We start from the raw sequence: 12,758 nt of genomic DNA, 5'->3' as shown, positions 1-12,758 counted from the left end.
GGATTCTACAGGAGCTCACCAGCATCCATTTTTCTCTTCTTCAAAGACCCACAGACTACAATTCCCAGACTTCCTTGCACTTATATGGGGCCATGTGACCATATTCTGTCCAATGGGATATGTACACCCCTGTTTGTGGACCTCTATTCTTCATTCCCCATCCACATCAGTCTTGGTGGCAACATGTCCGAGGTGGTAAAGGTAGAAGATGGAGCAGACCTACCCAATCTGAAATAGACCAGGATGTGAGTGAAATACACTTACTTTTGTTAAGCCCCTGAAACTCAAGGCTCTATTTGTTAGCACAACCTTTTGACTAATATGTATCTTTTCTTCAACTTAGTGTTGTTTTTGGTTTGTCCGGTTGGGTGGTTGGCTTAAATTCTTTCTGAAGGACCGTGTCCTTTTTCTCCATTTCATGAACCTGGCTCACTGAATCATCTTGAGAAGAAACACACATGCCCTAGACACCGATGCTCTTGCCCAACTTTTTACTGGCTTTCCATGGTCTGACCCCAGGTAGTTTCCTTGCTAGTCTACTGGCCCCTAACCTCACAAGACATTTTAATGGCTTTATTTCTCATATCTTTCCCCAGTAATTTTATCAAGACCTTATTCCAGCTTTTCAAGACTGGCTTATTCTAAAATGTGCTAATGAAATGACACTAGTCCAGCAGTCATTGTAACAAAACTCCTTGAAAGAGTTGTATAGTCTGGTTTTCTCCACTTGCTCACCTCCCATTCTCTCCCGAGCCTGCAGCAGACTGGCCTTCCTCCCCACCACCCCATGGCTCCCTACTGCTAGTCTTTAAAAAAAAAAAAAAATTATTTATTTATCTGGCTGTGCTGGGTCTTAGTTGTGGCATGCGGGATCTTTTAGTTGTGGCATGTGGGCTCCTTCGTTGCAGCAAGTGAGCTCTAGTTCCTTGACCAGGGATCAAACCCAGGCCCCCTGCATGGGGAGCGTGGAGCCTTAGCCACTGGACCACCCAGGGAAGGCCCTCCCTACTGCTAGTATTAATCGTCAATGTGACAGATGAGATCTGGCCCATGTTTCTCTTCAGCCTCATCTTTACTGTCTCCCCATCACACTGAGCTACTGATAATCGTGCTCTTGTCCTTTGCATGTGCATTTCCCTTTCTCCAGAGATACTTCCCTCATCCCCCAAAGTGTGTACAATAAGTCTCTTAGATGTCCCCAAAGAGCCCTGTATTGAACTCTATCCTATTCCCATCACAGTGTATTATAATTTCCTGTGCAATTGTATGTATCTCCCAACTGGACCATGTATTTGTGGTGGGCTCTGTGTTGCATCATCCAGACCTCCCTTCAATGAAAGATGTGTTGCTCTAGCTGCTGGGAACACAGTCAGCAGACGGCCTGCAGCTGTCACCCTCTTCAGGGAGTATCTCTGTTGTAGAAAGCAGTCTTGCCCAAGGTCATGTCCATTCTCGTGGCAGCCTATGTCCAGGTCAACTCAGGGGTCTAAGGGCCTGGTCATCTCAGCCAAACTCAGGACAACTCTGGGGGGCTATTCTAGCTCCTTGAAGTTGGCCGAGACTATCGTTGGGCCTGCCTTGCAGCTGACAAATATCTGACAGTCCTTCATGTAACTAAAAGATGTATGGGGCCATTCACTCAGATGTAAAAGGTCACTCTCTCTGGAAATAAGACATGAAGGCAGAAGTGAAGAAACTAGTTGTGTTGCAATAACCATCATGTGATCCTCAAATTAGGTTAAATTAAGTCTGTATTAAGCAACGCCCCTGTGAGACAATACAAATCTCTTCTCCCATCTTGCAGCAGGCTGGTTTCAGAACAAGGTAAGAGTCTCTGCTCCAAGTACCATATTTTGGCATATGTGTCTCTGCAACGGGTCTAGGGCCAGCTAACATCCACTTTACTTAAATATTTTAACTGAAATTGGTAAACTTTATTTTTCAAAGATATGCAGGTAAGGATTGTACTCAGAGCACTAAAATCTCATGAAATCACAGGTGTTGGCCTATTAAAAGTGATCATTTGATTTGAATTTGGTTCTTTTAAAAAAGTAACAAGTTCCAAGATCAAATGAAAACAAAGAATGACTATCTGAAAACTGGCAAACAAGGTAGAGTCATAGATGTAGAAAACAAACTTATGGGGCTTCCCTGGTGGCGCAGTGGTTAAGAATCTGCCTGCCAATGCAGGGGACACGGGTTCGAGTCCTGGTCCAGGGAGATCCCACATGCCGCAGAGCAACTAAGCCCGTGTGCCACAACTACTGAGCCTGCGCTCTAGAGCCCACGAGCCACAACTGCTGAACCCGCACACCACAACTACGGAGCCTGCATGCCTAGAGCCCGTGGTCGGCAACAAGAGAAGCCACTGCAATGAGAAGCCCGCACACCACAACGAAGAGTAGCCCCCGCTCGCCACAAGTAGAGAATGCCCGAATGCAGCAGTGAAGACCCAATGCAGCCAAAAATAACTAAATAAATAAATTTATCAAAAAACAAACTTATGGTTACCAAGGGTGAAGGGGGTGGGGGGAGGGATAAATGGGGAGATTGGGATTGACATATACACACTACTATATGTAAAATAGATAACTAATAAGGACCTACTGTATAGCACAGGAACTCTACTCAATACTCTGTAACAACTTATATGGGAAAAGAATCTAAAAAAAGAGTAGATACGTGTATACGTATAACTGATTCACTTTGCTGTATAGCAGAAAATAACACAACACTGTAAATCAACTATACTCCAATAAAAATTAATTTTTAGAAAAGTAACAAGCTCCAAGACCAAATGAAAACAAAGAATGACTATCTGGAAACTGGAAAATAAGGTAAGTCTAAGGGCTGAAAAGAGCTGACTGCACTGGGGTTGGGTTTCATCTTCCTTAGAGTTCTGCCATTGGAGAGATACATTCTGAGAATTTCCTGTCTGAAGTAGATACCTTAGGTGGCAATATGTTTGATCATTTTTGAAATTTAGAAAATGATAGAAATGTAGGACTTTCAAGAAAAATTAATTACAATCTAATGGGTGTGGTAGAGGCCCATTTATCTCTTACTGATTACAGTTGCTTGGTGATCTTGTCACAGACATAGGAACACTTTTCACTTCCATTGTAGGGCATAAAATGGGACCTGCCTTGTGTCCTGCTTCACAGAAAGTCAATATAAAAGCAGAAAGATATTCCTCCCAAGCTAAGCTTCTGAATAAAACTTGGCTAGTGCTTTCTTCTGGCCGTAACCATGTCTCATATTTCTAAGAGTGTCATTTTCTTAGTTACATCCCTAGAGGCTTTTAATATGAATCCTTCCAGGTCAAGAACCAGTTCTGCGTTCCCACACTCATTCACTCCCTCATTCCGCTGCTGTTCACCATCTACTGGTTATGTTGTGTGCAATCTATATAGGATGAAAAAAAAGAGAGAGAGAAAAGATTATCTTCCACGCTCATTCATTCATTCAACTGATATGAGCATCACCTTTGTTGTATGCAACATGTATGGGATGCAAAAAAAAAAAAGATCATTCATGGATCTTGATTTGAATGAGGTGAGAGCCTAGCAGAGTGAAAAAATATATGCACTAACCAATAATGCGCTATAAGTGGTGACTGACACGGGATAAGCAGTTTGGAGGAGACAGCGTCTGTCTGGCCAGCAGAGAGGATGCCATCTAATGGTGGCACCTTTTCTCTTGAGCAGGTGGATGGGGGCGTGGCCAGATCATACCTGGTGAAGGAGTCTCCCCAGTACTTGGGGAATCACCTTCTCTCAGAAGGGTGACAGTTGACTTTCTCCTCAAAGCACGTGCTCTTGACATCACGCTTCCCACAAACCTTTTTTCTTTCAAACCTACTAGCTAAGTAACTTCCTGATACAGGTAACACCACGGGCGAACTGTTTGCCAGTCACAGAGGAGACAGTATTAGGCAGAGAGTGAATAAGAGGGGGTTTTTCAGTTAGACAGATCTGGCTTCCAATTTTATGTTTGCCACCTTCTAGCTTCTAGGCCCTTGAGTAAATAACTTTTCTAAGCCTCAGTTTCCTCATCTGTAAAAGGGCTCAATAACCCAGTGTCAGAGCCCAGGAGGGTTATATGGAAAGCATGTAGCATCCAGCTTGGCACATCTGTATGGAGACATTATTTCTCCCATACTTTCTTTAAACAAAAAAAAACCCAACTCAGTTAAGAGATTTAATACTGATTGGAGACAGCTTAAAAGAAGAAGGGAAATTTTCCAAAAGGCACTTTGTGGAAGACCTAGTTCTTCCAATGGGTTTGAAGGATCTCAGGGTCTTGGCTCTACCTTGGCTCATATTTAGCCTACGATTTCTTAGTTATTTAAATAACTCTGCCTTAGACTGTTCTTTACACAACAAAAAGCATGATACAGTTACCTGCTCTTTGGTAACCTTAAGGTCTGAGGAAGTCTTAAATGAGATATTAAGTCCTGGCATTAAGTATGTATAGAAGTAGGGTTGATAATATACACAAATGTCTGGATGGTACTGTTTGGGTGCTGCATTTCTTTTTTCTTTTATTTTTCTTTTTTTTTTTTTTTTGCGGTACGCGGGCCTCTCACTGTCGTGGCCTCTGCCGTTGCGGAGCACAGGCTCCGGACACGCAGTCTCAGCGGCCATGGCTCACGGGCCCAGCCGCTCCGCGGCATGTGGGATCTTCCCAGACTGGGGCACGAACCCGTGTCCCCTGCATCGGCAGGCGGACTCTCAACCACTGCGCCACCAGGGAAGCCCTGGGGGCTGCATTTCTTGAGGATGCCTTGGGAAAATGCTCTGGCCACCTGGCACTGGGCTTATCCCCACTACTATGGTGTGAGCCCTTCCTGACTGGGGGGACACACAGGGATGGGGTTCATGTGTAGCAGTTGCTGGGAACTGGCGGGTGCACCTACAAGCTGGCAGGTGCCAGGTTGGCCCCTGGAGATACTCACACTTGGTTTTCAGTGCTGGGAGGGTTGGGGGGTGGGAGCGGAAGAGGAGTAGCCCTGGGGGGGGGGGTGGTGGAGGCAGCAGCTCCTACCAACCAGTATGGAAGTATGTCCTTTTTTTTTTTAATTTTTATTGGAGTGTAGTTGATTTACAATGTTGTGTTAGTTTCAGGTGTACAGCAAAGTGAATCAATTATACATACACATATATCCACTCTTTTTTAGATTCTTTACCTATATAGGTCATTACAGAGTATTGAGTATTCTGAGTTCAGTACTCTACTAGTTCCCTGTGCTATACAGTATGTCCTTATTTGTTATCTATTTTATATATACTGTCCTTTTTTTAACAGCAGATATAACCTCAGTAGAGCCTACTTTCCATATATCAGCCCTGTATAGGACACCTGCCAGAACTCTTCCTTGCTAAATGTCCTTTATGCTTTTGCCAATTACTACCGTCTAGACGCCCAGCTTTGGCCTTCGCCCTTCACAGTGCACACAAGCCCATGGCCATGCCTTCAGGGACGCCTCCGAAAGAGGAATTCTCAGAATTTGATTTTTATCTCCATCCAATGGGGAGGCTCATCTCCATGTTAGTCAGTCTCTTTCACCTTAAGATGTTCTTCAGCCTGCAAATTAGACTCTGTTATCACAATCGCCTTCATGTGTTTGTTTAAGTGTATTTCCTTTTTTTTTTTTTTTTGGCTGCATCGCCGGGCTTGTGGGATCTTAGTTCCTCGACCAGCGATTCAACCTGGGCCCCTGGCAGTGAACGTGCTGAGTGCTAACCACTGGACCGCCAGGGAATTCCCTTTAACTATGTTTCCTTAGAGGAGATGTCAAGATAATGTTAGTGCTAGAATTCCACCCGTGGTCGTAGAGGAAAGTTTTGTGTGTTAGTTTTTGTTTTAACCTGATTTCCCCTGCTTCTTTTTAGAAGTTATTTTTTTAAGGACCCGCCCTCTCTCCCAGCCCTGAGTCAAAATAAAGAGCGTCAGGCTGAGCCCATCAGGCATGAGGTCATTTCCAGTTTTAATCCTGGAGAGCGCGAGCCGGACCCCCATCCATGCCAACCTCCAAGCCTGACCCTTTGCCCTAGTGGCCCACTTCAGGGACCATAGCACTTGTCACGTGAAAGCTTTTGAGGAGCTGCAGAAACTGGTAAGAGAAAGCTGTCGACAGCAGCTTGGAGGTGATTTTTCTTTGCTGATGCTCCTATGACACCCTTTTCTCCCTACCACATGCTTGTTCTCTTCATCCAGAATGCTCCGCGCATTGATATCAAATATCTACCAAGGGCACTGCCACCCTGTCCAGCCGTGAAAGTGCACTCCCAATTTTGGACAGTTTATATACTTTAAAAACTCATCCTCCTTTCCCTAGGCCTTACAGGAGGGCGATGGGGGGTGTGGCTAAAAGAAGTCCCACTTTCTGCTTCTTCGTCCAGCCCCGGGAGTCCGGGCAGCTGGCTGTTGGAAAGTTTTGACTACGATTGACTAACAGTTTGCAGGGAGCTCTTAGCTGGGACGGTGGACCACGCGGTGAATGCCAGTGGTGGGGGGAGAAACCACAGAGAGCTAATGGCCCATTGTCGGTGCCTGTCGCTTGGTCTCCTCGGGGGCCAGGCCCTATCTAGACAGAGTCCCGGCTCTTGGCCAGCAGCCCCTCAACTGCCCGTCAGCCACTGGCAGGCCCTCCTGGGGACACAGGCGCTTCTGTGTCCCCTCCCACCCTCCTCTGCCACGGGGCCAAGAGACTGACCCGGAATCAGCGGCAGCTTTCAACTTGAGCCTTTTGTGACTGAACAATGGCTAACTAGGGCCCTGGAGGGCCCCAGAGGCAGTTCCTTTCACAGTGAGATTTCCTTCCTTGTGGGTTTTCCCAGCTGTCTTTGTCTGGGGTCGTGTCTAACAGATGTCGGTGGCCTTGGAGAGCCTTCTGAAAAACCAGTGACAACGAGACCCGAGACCCGGGGCCCCTTCCGGGAAAACTGCGGCCAAGGCCCTTCCGGGGTCAGCCGAGGCCCGAAAAACACGGGCAAATCACAGGATGCCCCCAGCCTCTGCTCCCGCATCCACATCCTTCCTGCTAAGGGTAGCAGAGCACTTTCAGGGAGATTTAGCAGATGGCTTCTGGTGCAGTCGGATGGAGATAAAAATCGAATTCCGAAAATTCCTCTCTTGGAGGCCTCCTGTCAACTTATAAAGAACTCCTCGAGCATGCGAAATATGAAACTGCAGGGTCAGATTATTGTTTTTTTAACCAACATGATAAACCTGGTATATTCGAATCACAGTTATCGTTCAGAAGTGTTCCCCGGGAATCAGTGAACTCACGTCGACTGTGGTTTCAGTCCTTCACACATAATTGGAACTCCTCCTTTGGAATTATTTTCCCAATGAATCAATTTGATAATTTATAGTGAAAACATTGTAAACAACCCAAAATCATAATAGGGAATGAGTAAGTAAAGAATCTCATATGGTCACTAAAATATTGTTCATGTAGACCATGAGACTATGCTTATGGTAATATATGAAGTGAGAAAGGAATATATGAATATATAGTAATGAGTTCAGGTTTATAAAAAAAGAAAAGTAGATACAAAGAAAAGACAGGAAGAAAATCCCCTCAAAAGCTGAAAGTAGTTGTATTAAGCCAGTGGAATTACAGGTGATTAATTTACTTTTTTTATTTTCCAAGTTACCAGCAGTGTGATTATGTGCCCATGTAATAAAAAAGTGTAATTTTTAAAAAGTCCTATGAAAATTAATAGCCTGGGAAAGATTAGTTTAATAGGCTTAGGAGAAAATTAGTCTTATTAATTTATAATTGCAACTCACTTTGGGTAAAAATTGCTATTATGCAGTTAATCACCTCGTCTCTGTCTTTTTGGCTATTTCTAAAATTCATATCTATTCTAAAAAGTAGTAAAATTTGCCACCACTGAATATTTCCATGAGAGCACGGATTTTTGCCCTTTTTATTAGGTGACATATTCCCAGGTCCTGGCATGGAGGTTGGCATAGTAGGACTTGTTAAGTATTTATTTGCTGAATGAATGAACAGACTGTAGGTTGTAAAATGAACTGGAACATAGGACAGAGAATGGGGCTGTAGAATGAAAAGGAAAATCAAAGACAAGAATTGCAGGAAATACTTTGCAGAAGATAGCTAGACGCACGCTGCAGGACTCGCCCAGACCCCTTGGGTCCCCGCCATGTCCCTGCTTGTTCTCCCAGCTCCAACGCACTTTTGTTTCTCAAAGCTCAACACCTGCCACTCTTCTCGGAGAACTGCTCTTGGGCTGCTGGAGCTGACTTGCCTGTCAACGAAGAGAACAGGCAGTGCCAGGAAATTCTTTCCCCCAGGAAGCCCCTTGCCCTTGACAATGGGTGCCCCCCGACTCCCCATTCCCCTGTGGATTTGGCTGAAGCTGCCCTCCCTGTGACTTTGCTGAAAATCAGACCCTTCCTTGTCTCAGAAACATGACCCAAGACAACACTAATTCAGCAACAGCAAGAAAACCTCACATTCATGAGCTGCTTATTATGTACTAGGCACAGTTGTAATGTGTGCGGGCATTATCTCATTGAAATAGGGGCTCTTACTATTCCCATTTTCACTTGAGGAAACGGAAACACAGAGTGGCTAAATAAATCGCCTCTGTGTTTGAAGATTTCATCCCACCTTGACATTTGCGACCGTCCTCCATGGAGGGCCTGGAGTTCCTCTTGCTGGCCTTTCTCCTGGTGTAAAGACCGACCTGTAAGAAAGTAGCAAAGACCAACCCAGGGAGTAAAAATGTTAGGAGCCACATGGAGGGCATGGACGGATGGGTTGCCCCAGCTCCGTGTGGATGGAGCAAAAACAGAATCAGAAGGGTCACCAAGGAAGCCCTCACGTTTGTGAAGGTGATCAGAAGAGGCAACATTTGAGAGCCTGTTCGAGGTCTGGCTGCCTAGGGTATGCTGAGTAGATGATGAAGACCAGGGTCCTGCAGACGCTTTAGTCAGGTCTTTGTGGACAGCCCTTGGTCTAGCGCCGAGAGACATCTCTTTTGGTTTTTAAGGAGCTGAAACTGAAGTGAACCTGTGACATGACCTCTTCTGGTAAGGTCATTTTGATTGTGGAAGTGGGAATATTTATTTAAGTGCAGAGTTATGTTAAAACATTCTTTTGGTTTAGCATGGGGATTATGCCCAGTCACTATTTGTTTGGTTAATGAGTGGATGAATGGGTGAATGGAATGACTCCATAATGAGAATGACATTCCTGAATGTTCAACCCAAGTCCACACACGTTGACCACACCTATGGTGAGGGAGCCATTGCGCTGAGTCGTGCAGTTGTAAAAGTAAAGGGAGAGAATTAGACACAAGCCTCAACAGGACTGTGACTCCAGGTAGACAAGGTGAGAGTTCCAGAGGTTCAGAGAAGAACAGCGTCACATCACACCCTTTTGGCAAGGAAATCGAGAAAGTCAATCTAGAGGAAGTAGAATTTGAATTTGTCAAGAAAGAAGTAATATTTCAATCAATGGGGATGTGGGAGTGGAGTCTGCGCTGGGATGGGGAGAAGTGGGGGTGGAGAAAGCAGAGCAAACAAGGCTGAAAAGCGCAGGGTGAGAAGTCTGGTTGGATCGGAGCATGGATGCTGGTGAGAAATATTGGGACATAAGGTTTGAAAGAGAGGTGGATCGTGAACTTGATAGAAAGAGTTTTGGGGACTTTCCTGGCAGTCCAGTGGTTAGGGCTCCGAGCTTCCACTGCAGGGGAGCAAGGGGGGCACGGGTTCCATCCCTGGCCGGGGAATTAAGATCCTACATGCTGTGCGCACAGTGTGGCCAAAAAAAAAAAAAAGTTTTCATGACTGTTATGGATTCGAACTGACCTAGTTACGTGTTCTTGCCTGGTCCTCACTGAGAGGCTGGGAACCGCCATGGGTGCACGGGACCATCATGCATGTCAATCAAACGGTGGCAGCTTCAGCCACGCCCTCCTCCCCATGATGCTCTTATCACTGGGCTTCAATACCTGTTTGAATTAGAACAGCCTTTGAAGGTATAAAAGGGTATGGACTAATAACAGTTAAGGCCCCAAATGTAACCTTGGCAACAGTTAGGAAAAATAAATTGAATATTACTCTGTGCCCAATTAAGCACAGAAAAACAGTGTGGATGGAAATGGAAACTTATCTGCAGGTGGATAGCTTCATTGCAGGTTAATGACAAAGCTGTGTGCGGTGGATCATCTGTTCCAAAAATGGCTGCGACCTCACCTCCCGTCCCACAGGCTTTTTAGTGATGTGACCTGCTGGCTCCCCATCACGAGGGGCAATTCACTGCTCCACACCCTGGGTGGGCCCCCTGGCTGCCTTCACTCACTGGCTACTGTGGAATCACGCTGTCACAGTTCCAAGCACAGCCCTTCAATGGCTCGGTAACTTCTGCTTCCGGCCCTTGGAAACACTCATCCCTGCAGGGCTCCCCTGGAAATCAGCCACTAGGCTGTGGGAAGTCCAAGTCACACGGAGAGGCTCACATAGGTCAATAGCCCCAGCTGAGCCATCACTGCTGTGGCCCATGTGAGTGGACCTCACAGGACATCCAGCCCAGTGAGTCTTGGAGTAACCATAGCACCAGCTGACCTGGTATCAGACTGCATGTCTGAGAGTCTCCACGAGAGAACCACTTGGCCCAGTCAACTGACAGAGCCGTGAGACATAATAGTAGTTATTTAAGTTGTTACGTTTTGCAGTGGTTTATTAAAACTCAACAATGGATATTTGGAACACCAAAATTAGGGGTTAGACTATGGGCCAAGGAGAGCTGTGGAAGCAGGCCTGTGCTCAAGAGGGGGTGGGGTAGTAGGATGTGAGTGGTCAGGGGACATCTGACCCCACAGAGGGCAAGACCCCCAGGGTAAATGCCCAGTGGTGTGGGTGGTGGCTGAACGGGCAGGAGGCTGGCTTGCGGCTGTTACCTAGAGCCTCAGTTTTCTCGCTAGTAAAGTGGAACTCAATCCTCACAGGGTGGAATGAGGATTAAACAAGGCGGTGTAAATGAAGGTCCTTTACACTCTATGAACCTTCCCAGAAGGTATCATTATGATTTCCTACAGGTGGTCAAGACGTTAATACTTGGTAGCTGGTGCATCCCAGCATCCCGCGAGGCTTGTCGTGAATGGGTTTCTCCTTGGAAAGGTCTGCTCATAGCAACCCCACGAAGCAGTCCTTAAACCATAATCACAGAACCCTGCCAGAGGTCCTGTAAAGTTCCCCACATTCATTCATTCAGTTATTTCTTCATTTATTCAATAATTACTTGAATGCCAATTATATGCCAAATAGTGTTGTTGGCACTGGGCATAGAGCAGTGAACAAAACACCAAAACCCCTTCCCTAATGGGGCCTGCGGTATCAGTGTTAACAGTAATACGTTGCCAACAGTTTTAAACTATTGAGACTAATGTGGTGTGGTAGTTAATTGCATGTGATCAAGGGTCAGATAAACCTGGGTGCACATCCCGACTCCGCCACTTACCAACTGTGAGACTGTGGACAACTCACTTCAGCTTTCTGTGCCTCAGTTTCTTCATCTGCAAAGTAAGCATCATCATCATCCCTATTTCACAGAGTTGTTATGACATCAAAGGAGTTAATGCGTGTAAAGGACGTGGAACAATGGCACACAGAGTAAGCTGTGTCACAGTAAATATTATTATTATTGTTATTATCATTATTTTGTTTCTGTTGGGAAATAGTTTTTCTATTTCTCTTCTTGTTTTGTGATCAATGATAGCACACTCTCCATTCAATGTGAAAAATCCGCCTCCCTTCCTTCCTTCCTTCCTTCCTTGCATCCTTCCTTCTTTCCTGTAGAAAGAGGTATGGTAGATAGTTCATGATATTCATTTACCTGCCAAAGTGGTCCATGGCTTGCAAGGCTGATCTAAATTAGCACCTAATGATATTATAAACCCACAGATTGTATCAGCAATTGTTGGCTCAGTATTTGAATCTAAAATCACCTTTTTACTGATCTCCCTGTGGATGAAACCCCAGGAAATCAAAAGGTAATCAGGGGATTCAGTGAAAGCAGGGGAAACTAGGACCACAGGGTCCAGTGGACCCTGTTCACCCTGCAGTCTAGGTGGGAGTCTAGGTGGGAGGTGTCCACTGGCCCACAATATATAGGGTGTCTTCTGGAGTTCTTAGTGGACCTATTCTAAAAAGTCAAGGAAAGCATGATTGACCATACTTCCTCAAGAAATGAAGGCAGTTTTTTAAAAAATAATTATTCTTTTTAATATTTTTGAAAGTATTTTAAAAAATTTATTTATTTTGGCTGAGTTGGGTCTTTGTGGCTGCACGTGGGCTTTCTCTAGTGCAGCGAGAGGTGACTACTCTTCGTTGTGGTGCGCGGGCTTTTCATGTTGTGGAGCACGGGCTCTAGGGCACAGGCCCAGTAGTTGTGGCACACGGGCTTAGTTGCTCTGTGGCATGTGGGATCTTTCCGGACCAGAGATCGAACCTGTGTTCCCTGTATTGGCAGGCGGACTCTCAACCACTGCGCCACCAGGGAAGCCCTCTGAAGGCAGTTTTAAAAGAGAAATAAAGTTAAGCTCTAAAGGTCGTGGATCTGGCTGTGTTAGTGAATAAATAAGAAAAACTCAAGTAAGAGGCTTTCTATTATGTAAAATCCCAAGGCAGGCAGTTCAGGGAGGGTATGGCATCAGCACTGTCATCACATGTGTAGGTTCCTTTTATCTTTCTTTCACCACCTTCAGAGTGTGACCTCC

General features: G+C 45.5%; 1 long non-coding RNA gene across 1 annotated transcript; it reads right to left on the bottom strand.

Annotated features, from left to right (window-relative positions):
• Positions 1-8,084: 8,084 nt before the first annotated feature.
• LOC137220631 (uncharacterized) lies at positions 8,085-9,005 on the bottom strand. The gene is made up of 3 exons (XR_010941721.1): positions 8,862-9,005; positions 8,648-8,723; positions 8,085-8,282 (listed from the first exon to the last, which is right to left on the bottom strand). It is a non-coding gene; the product is annotated as an uncharacterized lncRNA (long non-coding RNA).
• Between the last annotated feature and the right edge of the window lie 3,753 nt (positions 9,006-12,758).

Source organism: Pseudorca crassidens, chromosome 3 (assembly GCF_039906515.1).
Source record: "Pseudorca crassidens isolate mPseCra1 chromosome 3, mPseCra1.hap1, whole genome shotgun sequence".
Classification (NCBI taxonomy): domain Eukaryota; kingdom Metazoa; phylum Chordata; class Mammalia; order Artiodactyla; family Delphinidae; genus Pseudorca; species Pseudorca crassidens.
The sequence above is the reverse complement of the archived record's forward strand: the minus strand, read 5'-3'. Positions and strand labels throughout refer to the sequence as shown.